Source organism: Lynx canadensis, chromosome C2 (assembly GCF_007474595.2).
Source record: "Lynx canadensis isolate LIC74 chromosome C2, mLynCan4.pri.v2, whole genome shotgun sequence".
NCBI lineage: Eukaryota > Metazoa > Chordata > Mammalia > Carnivora > Felidae > Lynx > Lynx canadensis.
The window spans coordinates 115,150,674-115,172,696 of NC_044311.2; positions in this window are offsets into that span (position 1 = coordinate 115,150,674).

Below are 22,023 nucleotides of genomic sequence, written 5' to 3' on the forward strand. Positions count from 1 at the left end.
GAAGAAGATGAAGAAGAAGAAGAAGAAAAAGAAGAAGAAGAAGAAGAGCTAGGAAATATTTGTGAATGTTTCAGTGCAGACACAGAGGTACAGTAAGACTGAGATTTAATCATAAGGTTATGGAAGATAACCATCCCCCCACATTTTACAATTGTACCAACAGGCCTCCAATATAAAAACAATGGATTATGGGTTAAAGAGCCATACAGTACAGACTCTAATTTTTTAATTTATTTTTTTAAATTTGTTTAACATTTATTCATTTTGGAGAGAGGGAGAGAAAGAGACAGAGCATGAGCAGGGGAGGGGCAGACAGGGAGAGGAAGACACAGAATCCAAAGCAGGCTCCAGGCTCCAAGCTGTCAGCACAGAGCCCAACATGGTGCTCAAACTCACGAACTGCGAGATCATGATCTGAGCTGATTTCAAATGCTTAAGTGACTGAGCCACCCGGATGCCCCTAGACTCTATTTTAGAAGTTCTTAGGGACACAAAAACATCAGGGTAAAGGAACCAAATGAGGACACTATAGAAAAATAAAGCCTCAGGCAACTACAGGCATATCAACAAAAAACACTCCTAGTCAACAACACAACTCCTAGCCAGATAAACATAAAACCTCACAGGACAAGCTTATTTATCTCAGTTATTATTACCAACGGAGTATACTTGACACTCAAGAAAAAAAATTACAGGGCTTGAAGGTAAGAAAAAATAGCTTAGTAAGACAAGGCAGACATCAAAAATAGATTCAGTTATAATACAGATTTTGAAATTGTCAGACAAATAATATATAATAATTATGAATAATATGTTAAGGGATCCAATGGAAAAGGTAGACAGCATGAAGGAACAGATGCTAATGTTAGCAGAAAGAAAAAAAAAAGGAAAAGAAAGGAAATGCTAGAAATCGAAAACAAGTTAATAGAAATGAAGCATGCTTTTGATAGGCTCATCAATAGCTTGGACATAGATGAAAAAACAATCAGTGAGTTGAAGACAGGTCAACAGAAATTTCCAAAATTCAAATGCTAAGAGAAAAAAAAAAGAATGAAAAAAAAAAACAAAACAGACCAGAATATCCAAGAACCTTGAGAAATTTTTTGAAAGAATAACATAAGTGTAGTTGTAATGCTGGGAGAAGAGAGGAGTTAAAGAAGTATTTGAAGTAATAATGCCCAGAAGATTTCAAAACAATATTAGGCACCAAATCACAGATCCAGGAAACTTTTCAAAGATCAAACAGGCTAAATACCAAAAAATCTATCCATAGGACTATCACATTTGAACTCTAGAAAATCAAAAACAAAGGAAGATCTTAAATAAAGCCAAAGCAGAAAACACCCTATCTATAGAGGAGCAAAGATAAAAATAGTAGAGACATGCTGTCAGAAAGCAGGCAGTAAAAAATAAAAAGAGTAGACTGAAATATTTAAAATGTTGAAAGATAGAGAAATACCAACATAGAATTCTATATCCAGCAGAATTAGCTTTTATAAGTTAAAGAAAAAGACTTCATCAGTTTACTTCACTGATAAGAAATGTTAAAAAAGTTTTTCAAGCAGAAGAAAATGGTAGAAGTCATAAACTCAGATGTGTATGTATAGAAAGAGAAATTGTGGGAGGAGTGAGTGGAAGCATAATAAAATATTTTATTTCTCTTATTTTTAATTAATATAATAGTCATTCAAAATAATAATAGCAACCAAGTATTTTGTGATTATATCATATGATAAGTGAAATGGGAACAATGTTATAAGGAATGGAACACTCTTTTTTAAGGTACCTGAATTATACATGAGGCAGTATACTACTATTTAAAAGAAGATTCAGATTAGTTGTAAATGTGTATTGAATAGTTAGGGCAACCACTAAAACAAATTTTTTTGGGATGCGCCTGGGTGGCTCAGTCGGTTAAGCGTTTGACTTCAACTCAGGTCACGATCTCGCGGTCCGTGAGTTCAAGCCCTGCATCGGGCTCTGGGCTGATGGCTCAGAGCCTGGAGCCTGCTTCCGATTTTGTGTCTCCCTCTCTCTCTTCCCCTCTCCCGTTCATGCTCTGTCTCTCTCTGTCTCAAAAATAAATAAACGTTAAAAAAAATTAAAAAAAAATAAAACAAAATTTTTTTATAAAAAAAGTATAACTGATGTTCTAAAAGAAGAGAGAGAATGGAATTATATAGAACATGGAATTAAAACCAGAAAAGACAGAAAGAAAGGGGAGGATAAAATGGAATTAGGAACAAGTGCAACAAATAGGAAATAATTAGAGAAGGCAGACATTAATCTGACTATGTAAATAGTTATTTTAAATGTGAATGTTTTAAGTACAGCAATTAAAAGACAGGGACTTTCAGAGCAGAAGAAAGAACATGTTATTTAGAAGAAACCCACTTTGTATATAAATACACTCAGAGATTAAAAATAAAGGGATGGAGAGAGATACTTCATGCAAATACTAATCAAAAAAAAAAAACTAGAGTAGCTATATTGATTTTAACTGAAGCAGATTCAGAACAAGGAGAATTTTCAGGGATAAAGAGGGACATTATACAATGCTAAAGGAGTCAATTTTCCAGTAAGACAACAATTATTAGGATGTATGCACCATCAGCATGCCAAAATAGGTGATACGAAAAGTGATAGATTTTCCAGGAGAAATAAACGAATCCACCACTAGAGTTGGAGGCTTCAACAACCCCTCATAATATAATTGATAGACCTGGCAAGGCAGAAAATCAGTGAGAATATAGTTGAGCTGAGCAACACCATTAATCACCTGGACCTAATTGACATTTATAGACTAGTCTATCCAACAACTGCAGAATCCACATTCTTCTCAAGCTCACACGGAGCATTTACCAAGATAGACCACATTCTGGGCCATAAAACACACCTAAATCAATTTAAAAGGACAGAAATCTTACAAAGTATGTTCTAAGACCACAACAGAATTAAACTAGAAATCAATAACAGAGAGATAGCTCGAAAATCACAAAATATTTGAAGTTAAACAATATACTTTTAAAAAGGCCATAGATCAAAGTCTCAAGAGAAAGTAATAAAAGAACAAATTAGATGGAGGACATATGGAAACTATTATATATGTAATTATTCAGTAAGCTTAAAACTGTTTTAAAAAATAATGTCTTTAAAAATAGTGATAGCTAATAAAGACACAAAAGATTTACAGACAATAACAAAAGACCTGACATTAAAAAAATAATGCTAAATAGGGAAAAGAGAAGAAACACTAGATGGGACAAATAGACAACAAATGACAAGAGATTACCTTTAAACACAACCGATAATAATATTAAATGTAAATGATTTAAAGACTATAGTTAAATGGCAGAAATTATCGAATTAGACTATGAAAGCACAAGATCCAACTATATGTTCCCTATGGTAAAAAAATTAAAATTAAAACACAAATGCATCTAAAAACAGTCAGAAAAATATACAACACTCACCCTAATTAAAAGAGAGCAATAGTGGTATATTAACATCATTAGATTTTAGAGAAAAAACTATTATTAACAATAAGGAAAGTCATTCTATAATGACAAAAGGGTAAATTCATTAAAAGGACATAAAAATCCCTTAATGTTAATGCACTACTAACAGAGTTTCAAAATCAAGAACCAAGTGGTGTAAAAATTCAGGGAGAAATAGATAAAATCCAATTATATTTCCATAATCTCATACCCTTTTTTCAATAATTAATAGAAAAAGTACACAGATAATCAAGGACATAGAAAACTTGAGCAATACTAATTTAACCTAATTGATAATTACAGAACATTGCATCCAAAATCAATAGAATGCATATTCTTTTTAAGTTACTTATAATATTTACCAAGGTAGACTATATTCTGGGCTACAGAAACAAGTTTCAATAAATTTAAAAGGATTTGAATCATACATAGCATGTTCTCTGACAGCAACTAAATGAAAGTAAAAATCAAAATCAATAAAATAAAGAAAGCTGACAAACTCCAAAATATTTGGAAACCAATTAACCCAATTAAAATAATCTTGGATTAGAGAATATATATGAACAGAATTTAGAAAATAGAACTGAATGAACGTGAAAGGATGACATCAAATTCATGTGATGCATTTGAAATAGCTCTTATAGAAAACTGTGGCAAGAAATGCCTCTACAGACCTTCCTTGCCTTACAATGGGGTTACATCCTGATAAACCCACATTAAGTTGAAAGTATTTTTTTTTTTAATTTTTTTTTCAACTTTTTTTTTTTTTTTTTTTTTTTTTTTTTTATTTTTGGGACAGAGAGACACAGAGCATGAACGGGGGAGGGGCAGAGAGAGAGGGAGACACAGAATCGGAAACAGGCTCCAGGCTCCGAGCCATCAGCCCAGAGCCCGACGCGGGGCTCGAACTCACGGACCGCGAGATCGTGACCTGGCTGAAGTCGGACGCTTAACCGACTGCGCCACCCAGGCGCCCCAAGTTGAAAGTATTTTAAGTTGGAGTTGCATTTAATACACCTAACCTACTGAACATCATCGCCTACCCTAGCCTACTTTAAACTTGCCCAGAACACAGAGTCACCTACAGTTAGCAAACTCATCTAACACAAAGCTTATTTGTCAATAAAGTGTTGAATATCTCATGTAATTTATTGAATACTACACTGAAAGCGAAAAACAGAAGGGTCCTCTGGGTACAGAATCATTTTAACTGTATTGATCGTTCACTCTCAACGATGGCATGGCTGACTGGGAGCTTCCGCTGGCTGCCACTGCCAGGAATCACGAGAGGACTGTACCACATATTGCTAGCCTGGGGGGGGGAAAATCAAAATTAGAAATGTGAAGTACAGTTTCCACTGAACGTGTATTGCTTTTGCATCTCTATAAGTTAAAAAAAAAATCGTAAGTTGAACTATCATAAATTGTGGAATTGTCTGCATTAGAAAGGAAAGAAAAATAGGGGTGCTTGGGTCATGGGATGGAGACTGTGGGGCTCCATGCTGAGTGTGGAACCTCCTTAAGATTCTCTCTCTCTCTCTTTTCTCTCTCTCTCTCTCTCTCTCCCTCGACCCCTCTTCCCCTGCTCCTACTTTCTCTCTCTCTCTAAAATTAAAAAAATAAAAAGAAAGAAAAAAAAAAAGGTCTCATTTAATGACCTAAGCTTCCATCTAAAAAAATGGGGGAAAAAAAGGAAAGTAATTTAAATCAGTAAAAGCAGGAGAAAAATAGTAATGAAAAATCAGAATGCTCTGCATTAAAAAGAAAAAAATGAAACAAAAGTTTATTCTTTGAAAAGTAGCAATGAAATTGATAAAACTCTACTAGACTCATTTTTTTTTTAAAGGAGAAGGCACAAATATTTACACCGTAAATGAGAGAAGGCATTATGGACATGAAAAGAATCATGAAATTATTGTAAACACATTTATACCAATTATTTTGACAACTCAGAAGATATCAACAAATTCCTTGAACAGCATCAACTAACAAAGCTCACTTGTGGAAATTTGATAACTATCTATGGAAATTATTGGACTTCCCTGCAAAGAAAACTCCAGACATATAAGTGCTTGGTTTATGAATTCTATGAAATATTTAGGAAATAAATGATACAAATTCTAAAATAACTTCCCCAGAAAATTGAAGAAGAGAAAAATACTTCTTAAGTTATATTATAAAGCCAGCATTGCCAGAAAAGACACTAAATGGGGTGGGGAAGAGGGGGAGGACCCATACCTACATACCAATAACCCTCATGATCAGAAAAGCAAATATTGCCAATGAAATATTACCACACTTAGTTTCACAATGTATATAAGATGTTTAATATATCACAATCAATGTTTTCAGACCAGAAACGTAAGTCTGGTTTAACATTGGAAACATTAATCCATAACATTTAATATATAAACAGAGTAAGAAAAATAAAAGGTTGTTTCAACATAGTAGAAAAAGCATTTGATAGTATTCAACAGTCATACTTGACAAAGACAAAGAACATACTCATCCTTATAAAATTCATCCACAAAAGACTTGGAGCTCACATTACAATAAAAAGTGAATGACTGAATGCAATCCTCCTATGATCAAGACACGCTATATAATATCTAAAATGTGACCTATTTAGGAATATATTTGAGCAAAATATATGCAAGTCCAGTATCCTCAAAAATGAAATCATTGATAATAACAATTAAAGAAGAGCCAAATTAATGGAGAAATATATCATGTTTATGGATTGGAAAACTCATTATTGTTAAGATGTCTATTCTCCCAAGCAATGATTTATTGACCAAGGCAGCTTCAATCAATATCCCAGCAAGCTTTTGTAGAACTTAGCAAAATAATTCAAAAATTATATGAAAATACAAAGGATCTAATATAGCCAACCAACTATGAAATAGAAAACACAATCTGAATTCTTGCACTAATTTTAAGTCTTATTTTATTATAAATCTATACTAATAAGAGAGTGTGTTGTTGGCATAAAGGCATACATATAAATCAAAAAACATGGTTAAGAGTCTAAATAGAGCCATAAAAATATATAGTCAATGAATCAACAAAGGTGCCAAAACAATTCATTTACAAAATGATAGTCTTTCCAACAGAATGCTGAAACAATTGGACAGAGAAGCACTGAGTAACTTGAGCAAAAATTAACTCAAAATTGATCATAGCTACACAAGAGCTAAATCTCTAAATATTGTTGAAGATAAGGGAAGAAAAGTGTTGGTGACATTGATTTTTGCAAGATTTCTTAAATAGAGAACAGAAATCATGGACTGTAATAGACATAATCAATTAGTTGGTATCATCAAATTAAAAAGAATTCCAAAATACATATTTGACAATAGGCTCATATCTATAATATATAAAGAATTCTTATAATGTAAGCAAAAGAAGTCAATCTAAATTGAAAAGTGGACAAATGATTTGAACAGACACTTTACCAAAAAAGATACACAGATGACAAATAAGTAAGTTTAAAGATACAACATCATTAGTCATTAGGGGGATGTAAATTTAAACTACCGTGAGATATATTACACATTCCCTAGAATGGCTATATTAGAAAAAAAAAAAGATTATGTCATTTAGAAGTGAAATATGGAGAAACTAGACATCTTACCCATTAATGGTTGGAATGTAAATTGTACAAACACTTTGAAAAGCACTTTTTTACTGTTTCTTTAAAAAGTTAGTTCTTAGAGATACATTTTCCATATGACCATCCATTCCTTTCCTACATATTTACCCACAAAAAAATTAACGCACATATCAACACAAAGACTGACAAAATGTTCACAGCAGCCATTATTTGTAATAGATCCAAACTGGAAAGAACCTTCATACTCATGAATATGTGAATAGATAAATAATCTAAGGTATATCCACAAAACGGACTACTACCCAGTAACAAAAAATGAATTACTTCTTTTATAGGAAATATGGATAAACGTCAAAATAATTATCATGAGTGAAAAAAGTCAAGCCAAAAATAATACATAATTTTTCATTGTCTTTCATTGCCTTATATACAATTCTGAAAAATGCAATCTAATCTATAGTGTAGAAAGCAGATCAATGATTAGGATAAAGAGGGAAGGGGAGAAATGGTTAAGTTTCAAAGGGGTAGGATAGAACCTACCTACCTGGGTTGATGGTTTCACAGGTGTTTATGTATTTCAAATACATGCAGTTTATATATCTCAATAATGCTAAAAAAAAAAAGTGAAAATACAGGCATTCTCAGTCATTGTATGACTTAGAGTATTAAAGTAGTACAAACATAATCTGCAACATTATACTCCCACCTCAGGACATAACTTGTTTATATTTACTTTGAACTGCTAACTACAATTTACATTTAAATGCTTTTGGAATGCTTAGCGCACATCACAAAATTAAAGCTTTCAAATAACAATGTGTGATATTGGTAAATATATTTTTCTTATGAAGATACCAAAATTAAATTTTTTTAACCAAGGTTTTAAATAACGTTTATTCACTTTGACCCATTTTTCAGCATCTAGCAAATTAATGGAAGAATAAATAATAAATGTCCATAAGAAAAATTAGAAAATAATGATTTGTCTTTTTAATCTGCAAGGATGGCCTGGGTTACTATATATGCATAGTGATTATCTTTACAGTGATTATTAAAGTAGTCCAAACATAATCTGCTAAATTATACTCCCACCTAAGGACATAACTTGTTTATATTTATTTTAAAATGCTAACTATATTTAAATGCTTTTGAAATTCTTAGCACACACCACAGAATTAAAGCTTTTAAACAAAAATGTGTAAGTGATACTGGTAAAAATATTTTTCTAATGAAAATACCAAACCATTGATATCTAGCTTTGGTGTTTTAAGTACCACAACGAGGAAGAATTGTTATCAAAATTTAAAAAATAAATTTAATGAATATTTTAAAAATTGTTGAAAGTAACTGCAAATTCTGAAGTGAGATATATATATATATATATATATATATATATATATATAGTTATATGTAGATATAGAAGGTATAGATATAGGCAAAAAAAATATATGTATATATGTGTGTATATATATATATATATATATATACACATTCTCATTATCCTTAAAAGAATTTATGCTGGGTTCTGATGAGAACAGGTAAGAGAAAACTTCTATTCTGGTCTGATTTAAATGCCTTCTTATATTATTCCAAAACTGCACATCTTTTTTCTCTTTGTCTTGACTTTCTTGCCTTGTGCTGATCTGCACTGAGATATTACTGCTGTGAAAGTGAAAAACATATACAATGATAAAAATATTAAATATTTTTGCCTCTCTGGTGTTTCTAAGGGATTTTCATTTGTGTAGTTCAGATCACCAAGGCTTTTTTGTATAACATGATGGTTTGGTTATACGATGCTAAGGTGGGGAGAAGATAAAAATTAGAATTGATAATTAGAATTAAAATAATTATTAGATAATTAGCCATCTTTACTATCATCCTGGACTAACTGATAAACAACAACTTTTCTTGGAGCCATCAAGAAATGAAGTAACTGCCATCCTGCAGTCCTGAGAGACAGGCTCATCCAGGGAGATATAGAAATCAAGATCAATTCAATTAGAGCAGAAGATCCTGAGGTATAAACTAATAAGAACATTAAATCATAATTTTGATGAACTGCTGAAGACTGAATTTAGACCAGCATGAGAAGAAGAAATGCCTGGGGATTCAGACTTAGGGGTTTCCTAACACTTTCCTGAGGTTACTCTCAGAAATTTTTATTAGTTGGGGCACCTGGGTGGCTCAGCCAACTAAACATCCAACTTCAGTTCAGGTCATGATCTCCTGGTTTGTGGATTCAAGCCCCTCTCAGACTCTGTGCTGACAGCTCAGAGCCTGGAGCCTGCATCAGATCCTGTGTCTCCTTCTGCCCCTGCCCCTCTCCCACTCATGCTCTGTATCTCTCTCTGTCTCAAAAATAAATAAACTTTAAAAAAAAAGAAATTTTTACTGGGAATATTCACCAAATGTTTACAGTGATTATATATGTACATATATATTCAGAATAATATGTATAATGAATATATATGTACATATATATTCAGAATAATATGTATATATACATATATATATTCACTATATATCTATATCTATATCTATATCTATATCTATATCTATATATATATATATATCTTCTTCTTACCTCTGGCAGGAGAAAGCAAGAGTAAGCATTATGAAAAAATCTCAGAGACTTCTCCATAGCAATGGGCTACTCTCTCTAGGGCTAAGGACTTAGCCAGCATATTCTGAAATTTGCTCTCGGGGTGAGGAGCAATTTCTCTCAATTTATACCAGTTTATACCTTTGTCAATTTATACCAGTCTTGCTGCCTCACTAAAGCTGTGGGACACAGTCATCAGGGGTCGTGGCTTCATATCACTTCAGAGAAATTGATTGGGAATACAGCAGCCAAGCAAGAAAAGTAGAGAGCAGTAGGGGAAAGCTATGGAGAATCACTTGTGAAGGATAAATCTTTCAGACAAAGGTGCAATACATGATTAAGGTTTAATCAGAAGTTCACAAAGTGTTCTTCCGTTTTAAAGTATCAACACAACACACATAGGGCTACAATATTATAATACATAAAATAAGAATACATTATAGCTGAAGAATACATGGAGAGGTACATGAGGAAGTCAATATGGGAGACAAACATAAAGTTAATACAGGAATTTGGAGCACCTGATATTGTCAAAGAAAAATTACATTGGATGGGGTTAAACAGGCAAGGAAGACTTTATTTAAGACTGTTGCAGAAGAGGAGAGAGACTGAACTCATCTCTGTTGAAACAAAAGGCAAGAGAGTTTTTAAGCACTGGGGTGAGCTAGTGGAATTGTAGTAAAGTATTTTATTTATTTTGGAATTTATTCAAAGTAAGTGAAGTTTATCATTTAAAAATAAATGCAATCCATCATGTTGCATCAACTGAAACAGAATAATAATTTTACAGAATCTAACACTCATTCATGATAAAAAATCTTCACCAAATATGAATAGAAGGAGAATTCCTCAACATAGTAAAGAATATTCACAAAAAACCTACAGCTAATATTATACTTAATGGTGAGAAACTGGATGTTCTTTATCATTAAGAAAAAATTCAAGGATTTCTTATCTCACCACTGCAGTTCAACATCATACTGGAATTCCTTTAGTACAATAAGACACAAAAAAATAAATAAAATATATTCAAATTGGAAAGGAAGAAATAAACTGCTTTTCTTTGCAGATGATCTGATTCTGTATGTGGAAAAGGCCAAATAATCTATAAAAGAAATGAAGGAAAACAAACTCCTGTAGCTAATAAGAAACTAGAGCAAGACTACAGAATACAAGGTCAATATACAAAAGTCAATTTGTTTCATAAATACTATCAATGAACAATTTGAGTTTGATATAAAACAAGTATCATTTATAATAGCACCAAAAAAAAATCAATTTATACTTAGGCATAAATCTAACAAAATGTCTATAGGGTTTATAAGCAGAAAACTTCAAAACTAATAAAAATAAACCAAAGATTTAAATGAAAGGAAAAATATTCTGTGCTCACCTATTGAAAACCTCAATATTATTAAGAGTTAATTCTTATCAATTTGGATTCAATTCAATCAAAATCTCAGCAAGTTCTTTCATATATAGTGATAAATTATTCTAAAATATTTATGGAAACCAAAAAGCCAGAATAGCCAAGAAAATATTGAAGATGAAAACCAAAGTTGAAGATCTCACATTATCAGATTTTAAAACTTATTTTGAAGATAGTGTAATATAGAGAGCATAGTATTGGTTAGACACAGAAAAGAATGGAAGTGTAGAGATCCTAGAAGTAGACTAACACAAACACGGTCAATTAATTTTTGACAAGACACAAAAGCAATGGAAAGAGGGTCAATTTTTAACAAATTATACTGGAGAAAGAAGCAAAAAGGAAAGAGCCCAGACACAGATTTTGCTGCTTTCACAAAATTTAGCTCAAAATGCATCTTAGAAGAAGGTGTAATTTGTGAAACTCTAAGGGTCTGTTGTAGACTCTGGGTCTGCAGTTCTCTCTTGTCGAGCAAGAAAATAGGACGCAGGATTGAACAAGCAAGAGAGGCAACTCACTCAGTAGAGCACAAGACTCTTAATCTCAGGATTGTGGTTTCGTTCCCCACGTTGGGTGCCAGATGGTGACCCTGACGGGATCCGAGGCAAGAGGACTACAGGCCATCATGGAAAAGGAGCCAACACGGCCAGAAGGCAGGGCGACACAAGGACTGCAGGACACCACGAAATGACTGAAGAGCTCCAAGGGGGAAAAAAAAACTGCACTGGTTCAGTCTCTTCCTGAGGAGGTAAGGAATAAAGCCAAACTAGGTTCAAATTTGCTGCTGTGGAACTTTTTGAGAGATCTATCATGGGAAACTCCATAGCCCCTGAACAAAAGTGCTATATTAGAATTCTTCAATCACTAGGGGAGACAGCAGGGACAGCTCTAAATTATAAAGCTCTCCTTAGATTATTGCTGGCAGTCCAACAAAATTGCCTGTGATTCCCAGAACAAGGAACTTAAGATCTTGATGTGTGGGAACCAGTAGGGAAAACACTGAAGGCCAGGCATTCTGAAGGAGCTAATATCCCCCCTGAGGTAATCTTCACCTGGTCCATCCTCCACACTGCCCTTCTCTCCTTGAGATCCGGCAGTGTATACAAAGGCATAGAGTTATCTAAAAAGGAGGAGAAACCTCGGCCCCCCTATAGTCAGACCATGCCTCTGGTGCCTCTTCAGGCATAAGATACTCTCCCTCCCTCAAAAGGGTGGGACAATATCAAGCCTCTAAAAACCTCACCAACCGGTTCTGATAAAGTCCTCACCCCAATGCAAAAGTACATTAAGGAAGCCCATAAGGCTGGTAAATTCCAGCAAGAAAGCGGGGCATAGGATTAAAAGTGCAAGAGGGGCTAATGCCCAGGAGGAGACCAGAGCCCCCAGTAAGGGTCCTTGCTCATTTTTATTAGGATCAGAAGGCTTATAAACGTGGTGATGGACATGCACAAAGAGACCATGAAATCGTGAACCTTAACTCATGGGCGTGAGGGAAAGGGGGGTTTTGAAGATATGTGGTATAAGGGGTTTGGGTCAATATGAAACAAAATCCTGGAACTAGTCAAAGGTTGTTTACAGCAGATGTGAGGCGCCACCTCTGTTTACCTACATTGGTCTAGGGGACTAGAAAGAGCATGCTACCTCAGGGTCAACCTTTCTTTTGCTAATTAGCTCCGCCCTGGGCAACTTTGCCCCACTGTGGTCTATAGCCCTATCTCCCTGTTCACCTAATTTAGTCCTTCCTTCCTGTGAAAGCAGCTTTCTGCTATTGTACTAATTTGGGGGCCATTTCCGCCCTGAATACCTCATCTTGTTTACCTCATCTTGGATGTTTTCACCCTGAGATTCCCTGTTCCTATACCTTCATCCTATACTGGGGGCCTTTGCCCCATTTACCTAATCTTATTAACCTAATCTTGTTTACCCAAACTTGGGTGTGTGTATCCTATGGTTTTCTAGTTCTTTATGCCTTATTAACCCATCAGTGCAGGCTCAGGGAATTCCTAAGCTTATTCCCCACAAGTGTCTAGAAGAAAACATAAGAGAAAATTATGTTGACCTTGAGCCTGCTGATGAGTTTTTAGGTAAAACAACAAAAGCATAATCCATGAAAGAAAATAAAACATAAAGTTGACTTTATTAAAATTTAAAACCTCTGCTTCATGAAAACATCCATTAAGCCAATAAAAAAAAGCCAGCTAAAACTGAGAGATAATGTTGCAAAACACATCTGATGAAGGACTCCTATCCAAATTTACAAAATATACCCGGTATTTTTAGAAAATTAAAAATAAAAAAAAAGAAACGTGGACCAAAGATCTGAACAGGCACCTCACGAAAGAAGATCTAGAAAGGGCATGTTAGCAAATGAAAAGATACTCAACATTATTTGTCTTTAGGGAATTACAGATTAAAACAATGAGATCAATGAGATGCCATTATTCGTGTATTAAAATGACTAAAATCCCAAATACCTGACAATAACAATCGCTAGTGAGAATGCAGAGAACAGGAACTCTCATTTATTGCTGCTGGGAATAGAAATGGCACAAACACTTTGGAAGATCATCTGGCAGTATCTTAAAAAGCTAAAATATGGTCTTAGTATGCAATAGAGCAATCATACATCTAGGCATTTACTCAGTTGGATTAAAAACTTGTGTCCATACAAACACTTGTAAGCAAATTTTATAGCAGATTGTATTTGTTTTTTTTTTAACAATTGCCCCAAGCTAGAAGCCATTAAAATGTTCTTCAATAAGTGAGTGGGTCAGCAAACTATGCATATCCATACAATGGGATACTATTCAGTGACTAAATAGACCTGTTCTTTCAAGACACACAAAACCTGAATGAATCTTAAGTACATGATGCTATGTAGAATATGCTAGCCTGAAAAGAATACTGTATAATTTCACTCACATGACATTTATAACTTCTCACTCTTTATGTAAAGAGTTAAGTCAGTAAATTACACATATGGATTCCCTTTTTAAAATACAGTGTAGAAAAGGAAAGAAAGAATGATTTTACAATGGAAAAAGTCAAACAAACACCATCTCAAGAATGTGCCGAGTCAACATGAAGGGTGGCAAGCCATGCTGTTAGTACTTCCTTTACCTCTGTGGACTTGCTCCCCAAAACCCTTAAACTCGGAACAAACCTCAGAACAATCGTGAGGAAAACATCAAACAGATCTCAATTGAAGGACATTCTACAAAAGAGCTAACCATTACTTATCGAAATTGTCAAGGTCATCAAAAAAAAAAAAAAAGAAAGTCTGAAAAACAGTCACAATCAAAAGGAACCTCAGAAGACATAATGACTAAAATACAATATCGTATCCTGGATAAAATTTTGGAACACACACAAAAAAGACATTTGGTAAAAACTAAAGAGATTTGAATAAAATACGGACTTCGGTTGATAATGTACCTTTATTCATAAATGGTGTCAAATGTACCATATAAATATAAGATTTTAATAATGAAAGATATTGCATAAGGGATAAATGGGAGTTTTGTGTTATCTTTACAAATTTTCTGTACATCTAAAACTACTCTAAAATTAAATGTTTATTTAAAAATAAAGATGTAAGAAGAAAAGAAAAACCTTATAACTATTAAAAGAATGAGGGGATGGGGCGCCTGGGCGGCGCAGTCGGTTAAGCGTCCGACTTCAGCCAGGTCACGATCTCGCGGTCCGTGAGTTCGAGCCCCGCGTCAGGCTCTGGGCTGATGGCTCGGAGCCTGGAGCCTGTTTCTGATTCTGTGTCTCCCTCTCTCTCTGCCCCTCCCCCGTTCATGCTCTGTCTCTCTCTGTCCCAAAAATAAAAAAAATAAAATAAAAACGTAGGAAAAAAAAAAAAAGAATGAGGGGCTATGCCTTCTACATCAGCTTTGTATTGGGGGCAATGGAATTAATATACAAATTACATTGCACAAGCCTTGAGGGTGTTTTTGTAATCAGACAACAGGATAGCTTCTTTCCTTTAACTTATAATTTCTTTGAATCATTCCCATAAGCGATGGACGATCCTTAATAGTAGGGGATGGTCTGGAAACCATATATTTAACAACAGTACAAAAAAAAAAACACACACATAATAAAAAAAAGGAAGGTTAAAATAACTGATAATTATGTCTTGCTTTTCAATTAACATAGGGTAAATTTCTGGTAAGACAGGATGACAAATTCAAGTTGATTATTTAATCATTTTTAATACATACTAATTCCATGGTTGTACATTCAGCTACCTGGGATATGTTTTCGTAAAATCTGTTAGTTTATGGCTTTTATGTAAATTTTCCATCTTATCTTCGTTCAGAACAATGTTATCAATGATGTATAATTTATTTACTCTTTGGATAAACGTAAAAATCTATACAAATCCCTTTAAGATATTCATATGTAATTTTATCACTTAATCCAACCATTCGAAGTGTGACTCATGTTCTATGCTTTATTTCTATTACTGCTCAAACAAAATGAATGAATAGCTCAATTATTCAAGTAAATTATTCTTCAGAATGATATACAGTAGAGATATGTGCTTAAACACACACACACACACAGACATATACACACACATTTGCACATAACCTACTTCCACTTTAGTGGACAAGCTCCTGCAGGAACATATTGATTCTTTTGCCTTTTAAATATCCCAAGACCTCTGAGCTGTCATTAGTGACTTTAGTTTTTGTGGAGTGACAGTATGCTTGAGGCCTCATACGCGATCTGTGAAATCTAAAATTAGACTTCTTGGATTTGACTTTTATCTCCTTTACTTACTACCCATGTGACTATGGGAAAACTTGTTTAATTATCTATTTTCTTGTTTTTAAAATTAAAATATTAAAAATAACCTATTCATAGTATCAATGAGCTAATTGAATATAAAACAATATGTGAATACAAAACACATAACAGAATGCCTAACATAGTTAATATACAATAAATGATAATTACTCATTATTTCCCCCTAGTAGTTTATCTCGCAACATCATCATCATTTGAGCCCTTTCTGGTAGTAAGTACCTATATTCATAATGATAGGCATGGTGTTTGGTAGTACTGGAGTTCTGAATAAGTAATATGAATGATTTTAACATAAAAAAACATATCATCTCCATGGGGCACCTGGGTGGCTCACTTGGTTAAGCATCCAACTTCAGCTCAGGTCATGATCTCACAGTTCGTGAGTTCATGGCCCACATTGGACTCTGTGCTAACAGCTTGGACCCTGGAGCCTGCTTCTGATTTTGTATCTCCTTCCCTCTCTGCCCCTCTCCTGTTCACTCTCTCTCTCTCTCTCTCTCAAAAATAAATAAACATTAAAAAAAAAAGAATTAAAAAAACCCAAAAAAACAAAAAAAACAAAACATATCATCTCTAGATAATAGGGTGCCTAAAGGTTGAACTTACATTCTGAGACCAAAGAAGTTGAAAAAAAAAAAAAAAAGTAGCTCCTGTCACATCCTTATATCAAAAAGAACTGATTGTAATTGCAAACAAATGGGCATATTAGTATATTACTTGTGGTTAGAAAAAGTTAGAGGTACATTACAGCCAAACACAGTTTTTTGTGATCATTATTTAGAAATTGGAATACTATCAGGATGCAGGAATCCATTTTTCATAGTCAGAAATATTGGTTATTGTTCAGAATTATTTGGCCTCAAAGCTTGTGATGCGATGGATCCTTTCCTAATTGTTTCCTGTGCTGCTTTGCTCATCAGTGGCTTAAAGGCATAGTTTTTGTTTCCTGGTTTTGGGGTATTTTGTTTTGTTTTGTTTTGGGGTATTTTGTTTTGTTTTGTTTTGTATGCTGGTACTGCATACAGAAAGAATAAAGCTTTTTCTCATACATATTTTCCTCACTTCAGATCTTAGTTATAGGAAAAGAATTTTACCTTTATAGGAAAAGAATTGCATTCTCTCTGTCATATATAGATTAGTAAATGTTTAATAATAGACTCACCAAAAAGAGCCCCAGTTTGTGGTGTTTTTTGATTCTTTGAAGAAAAATCTCCCACTTCGTTAATTTCAAGCTACCAATGTGATGCTGAGGAACACAGGAAAAGATGTTTTGCAAAATTGAGTCTTGTAAACCATCGCAACCCAGCTCCCACACATTACTCTGTGTGTGTGTGTGTGTGTGTGTGTGTGTGTGTTAAATTTCCATGTGCCAGGATTTGTTTCAAATACTGGGAAGATAAGAGAACAATAGAAAATGTCCGCCTTTGTGATACAATATATATAGTCTGTGGGGAGATACAGACATTAAACTAATAAATGAATAAATAAATCCAATAGTTTCCAGAACACTAACTATATAAAGGGGAAAAAAATGGTGTGATAGTGACTTGGGGGATTTTATGGTCAGAAAGATTTTTCAAATAGTTATGTCAGTAAAGCTTTTTCTGTGAAAGTGACATTTGAACACAAATTTATGTGATATCAAGGAACAAGCCTTACAAAGTGTTGAGAGCAGTATGCTCAAATAGCCCTGGGGTAAGAACATGCTCAGTGTATTTGAGGAGAAGAAATAAGCCTGCAGGGAGATGGGGGTCATTAAAGGAAACTGAACATTGAAAAAATAAAAAAGAAACCTGGTGAGACAGGTGGGAAATGAATGGGTAGAGTTGTAAAAGGTGAAGTGGGAGGAATGGGATTACATACAACCCAGTTAGGTATGATGCGCAGTTTGAATTTTAGTGCTAGAAGGCCACAGTATATGAGAATGGAACTTGTGCCTCTAGAGAAACAGGTTTAGGGAGAGATTCCAGAAATATGTAAGGAAATCTGTACTTGGTACTGAAAGAAACTGCAAGTTAACACAGAAGCCCTTGTTCTCCCCATTTTCTTCTACTATCTAGCATTAAGGTAATGAGTTTAAAACACGGCAACGAATGACTTGAGATTTCGATGAACAAGCAAAAATTTCATTTTATAAATAGGATAAAAATTTGCTAGAAGTAAATTGTGTACCTGTACTCTTACGGCAAGATCGAGCTCTGTATCTAAAGAACGTCACATGTTGGCCATATATTGGTCACATATTGAGATTTTCAACTAGTTTTCTAAAAAAAATATTTTCACTTATTAACATAATTGTTCTATGAGATAAAATAACTTTTTAAAAAAATCTTTCAAAATCAAAATGAAGACAGTGAAGATCAAGGAATTCTGGTGCCTGGACCACATCAGATATAATCTCGTCTTTTCTACTTCTTCTCCATGTTAATTATATTACACACTTCTATGATTTATGTTTATTGGAGGTATCTCAATTCTTTTTCAGTGTTATTTGTCTCATTAGATATAAAATAATGGAATTTAACCAGCTAGTTAAAAATGGATTCATTTGTCATGTTTAAAACCTGCTAAAGTCGTAGTATAGTAGTTTTTACTCATAGCTCTCTACTTCTATGTACTGCTGTTTTTGTGAAATTTTGTTCTGTGAATATATGCATTATTCAAATTATAAGAACCTTTTCAAATATTAAAGTCATCCTACAGAATATTAAGTCATATCCACAGAAACAGCAGTGAGTTTCTACTTCATTTTTTTATGTAAGAATATTCTGGAAATATTTTATTTCATTATTGAAGTAGCCTTCACTTAGAAACTTAGAAACTTATAAATGTCATTTGGACAGCTGTGCTCTGTGCTGCAGTATTTCAATGAGATATCATATAATTAAATTATCTTGATTATCCTTCAAAGAAATGAAGAGCTCAAAAGTTTGAACCATTAATGGGAATAATTTAAAAACTAAGGGGGAAAAACTAGATGTCATGAATGATTTCAAGTGTCAATCTGTGATACCGAATAGGGTTTATAAAATTGGTATTATTTATTTATTCCATACCTATCTCTTATCTGCACTAAATATAGGTGCAATACATAATTCAATACCATACAAACATTCATTAACACTAGAACTTTCCACTTCTCACTGATGCCCAGGTCTGCTTAAGTCCACTACTTCTTAGCTCCTCATACCTTTGGGAGAAGGAGTTTTCAGTCTAGTTAGTAAGAGTGTAGGTTGCCTACCATCCACAATTCACAAGTAGAAAGGAGTACTATTAATTTTCAATACTGTAAATTAAATGGTACTTTGATTTCAATTAAGAGATTTCCCCCTATTTGTAAATTTACATTAAAAACCCTCCTAGGAGATGATATAATGAGAAGGTGAGATTCAGCATTCTTGAACCCCTGATGCTAATTCTATTATAACACCACAAAAGGAACCAGTAACTGTACTTGGATTTAGGACACACTTAAGAGGGGGATATAAAAATATAAAACCTTCCATTTATAAGGATGGAAGACAGTTTACCTGCCTTCAAAATATTCACAATTTAATGTGGAAGACACTCAAATAAATAATTAACTATTGCTCTATAGGCACAAAACTATAGGCAAGAATATCTTGTTATGCTTAGGTGTATAGAACCAGAGGAATATTTCACCTGGATGTGATATTTGACTTTGACCCTGAAAGGGGAATAAACTTTTTTCTAGCTGTAGAAGAAGAAAGAATATAATAGGATAAGAGGAATAAGTTTGAACAAATGTTTAATGTACATGGCTATTTAGGTAATCAGAGGAAGAAGATACAATATGGTTGGGACAGGAAGTGAAGAGAGAATCAAGGCATGCTTTGAATAAATGAGGAACACATTTTAGGATAGCAATAATGTCCTGGAATTAAAAGGAGAAGAGTGAGGCAAAGAAAATTCAGATATTTCTGTATGATAGATTATGTTGGATCCTAAACGGGAAACAAATAAAGATTAAATTGAAGAATTGGTACACAGCTAACTGAAAAAGAATAACACTATGTATGTTGCTCAGAATAAAAGATTTTAATATATGAATTTGGAAGTCATGTTATAGAAAATATACAGTAAGGTGGGCAGAATATATCCTGAAAATGCACTTCAACAGGATAATTTGATAAATTTTGATAAATTTTGGCTTAAGATGGTCTCTTTATTTCTGCAATAAATAGTATTAGAGTGTTGAATTGAAAGGGAGACAATGAAAGAGGGAAGATGTATATAAAGCCCTCAGAGACTTACTTACTAGGTTCTTCTTTTTGAGATTCAGGTAACCAGGAGCAAGCTGAATACACAACCAGGAACAGGAAATGAATTTCACTTAAAATCATCATTTGGTTAAAATAAAAAATGAGAGCAGTGGATCAGCCCTAGGATAGACAGGGTGATTACAGGGTATTTCTGAGTCCATGAGGTGGTAGATATCAGAATATTTCCGTATAAAATATTTTCCCCATATAAACACATCTGAGGAGTTCTAACATTGTGTGGGAGTCAGACCAGTGTGAGCTTGGAGCCCTCAACAAAACAGAAGTCTGAGTCATTTGCTGATCAGAGACATTTTTTTGGTCGTAGTATCTGTGCATGGGGAAAATGCAGAAATCTTTTCTCTCCTCGATTCCCATTTTACACCTGTGCCACCAGGGCAGCTCATATTACCCCACAAATAACCATACTTGTGTTGTTTCTAAACTTCAGGAGAGAGCATATTAGCACAGTGACAGAGCAGTGTGAAAGCCAGTAGCACAAGCATACCTTGGAGATACTGCGTTTTCAGTTCCAGACCACTGTAATAAAAGGAATATTGCAATAAAGTGAGTCAAATGAATTTTTTGTTTCCTGGTGCATATAAAAATCATGTTTACACTATAGTGTAGTCTACTCATTATGCAATAGCATTATGTCTAAAACACAATGTACATACCTTCATTTAAAAAATACTTTATTTCAGGGGCGCCTGGGTGGCGCAGTCGGTTAAGCGTCCGACTTCAGCCAGGTCACGATCTCGCGGTCGTGAGTTCGAGCCCCGCGTCAGCCTCTGGGCTGATGGCTCAGAGCCTGGAGCCTGTTTCCGATTCTGTGTCTCCCTCTCTCTCTCTGCCCCTCCCCAATTCATGCTCTGTCTCTCTCTGTCCCAAAAATAAATAAAAACGTTGAAACAAAAAACAAAAAAAACTTTATTGCTAAAACCTGCTAACCATTATCTGAGCTTTCAGAAAGTCATAATCTTTTTGCTGGTGGAGGGTGCTCTTTTTTTGTAACAATAAGCGTTGACTATAAATCTTGGAAGACCATACTCTTGTAAAGCAAGACTATACTAAGTACATAAGTTGCCCAAATAAGAGGCAAAGGTCACCATCAAAACAAACAAGGGAGCTGGCTTGAAAAGCAACCTAAGTAGAGGGCTGGCTGAGCTTACTTTGTAAGAACTATGAGAGAGAGCAAGGCATGATAAAAATTAATATGTTTGTGTTTGTGAGATTGGCATGTTGACAGTAGGAAAGGGAAGAGGAAGAAATATAGAAGGACTGGTCAGAGGGTGCTGTAAAACTTCTCATGGAAAATGGGAAAAATAAAATACTTCATCAGCGAAGCTCAAGGGTATGAGCAGAAAATGTAGGGAAAAAAATACTGCAAATAAGGAAATTGACAACAGAAGACCCAAAAAGTAAAAATGACTTCTGAGAAAGCTTCCTATAGTATATGAGAACAAAAGGGCAATGAAACTCATACATGATCAAATTGTCATTAATTTGGGAAGCAAGCAGAGACACCTAAAAGATAATTCACTCTAATGTTGGGTATGTAATGTTGGGAAAGTTATACCACTACAAGAAATATCATAGTCAGTTGGGCAATTAAAAAGGTAGCCTAAGCATGGGAAATATAATAAAAGTTATAATGTTTTGCACCAACAACTGACACAATCAATGCACATTACACAGAATCGTTTCCTCATGCAGGTGAAGACTGAGGGCTTGCTACCCTCAGTAGGATGAATTATAAATATATTACTGGTTTGCAA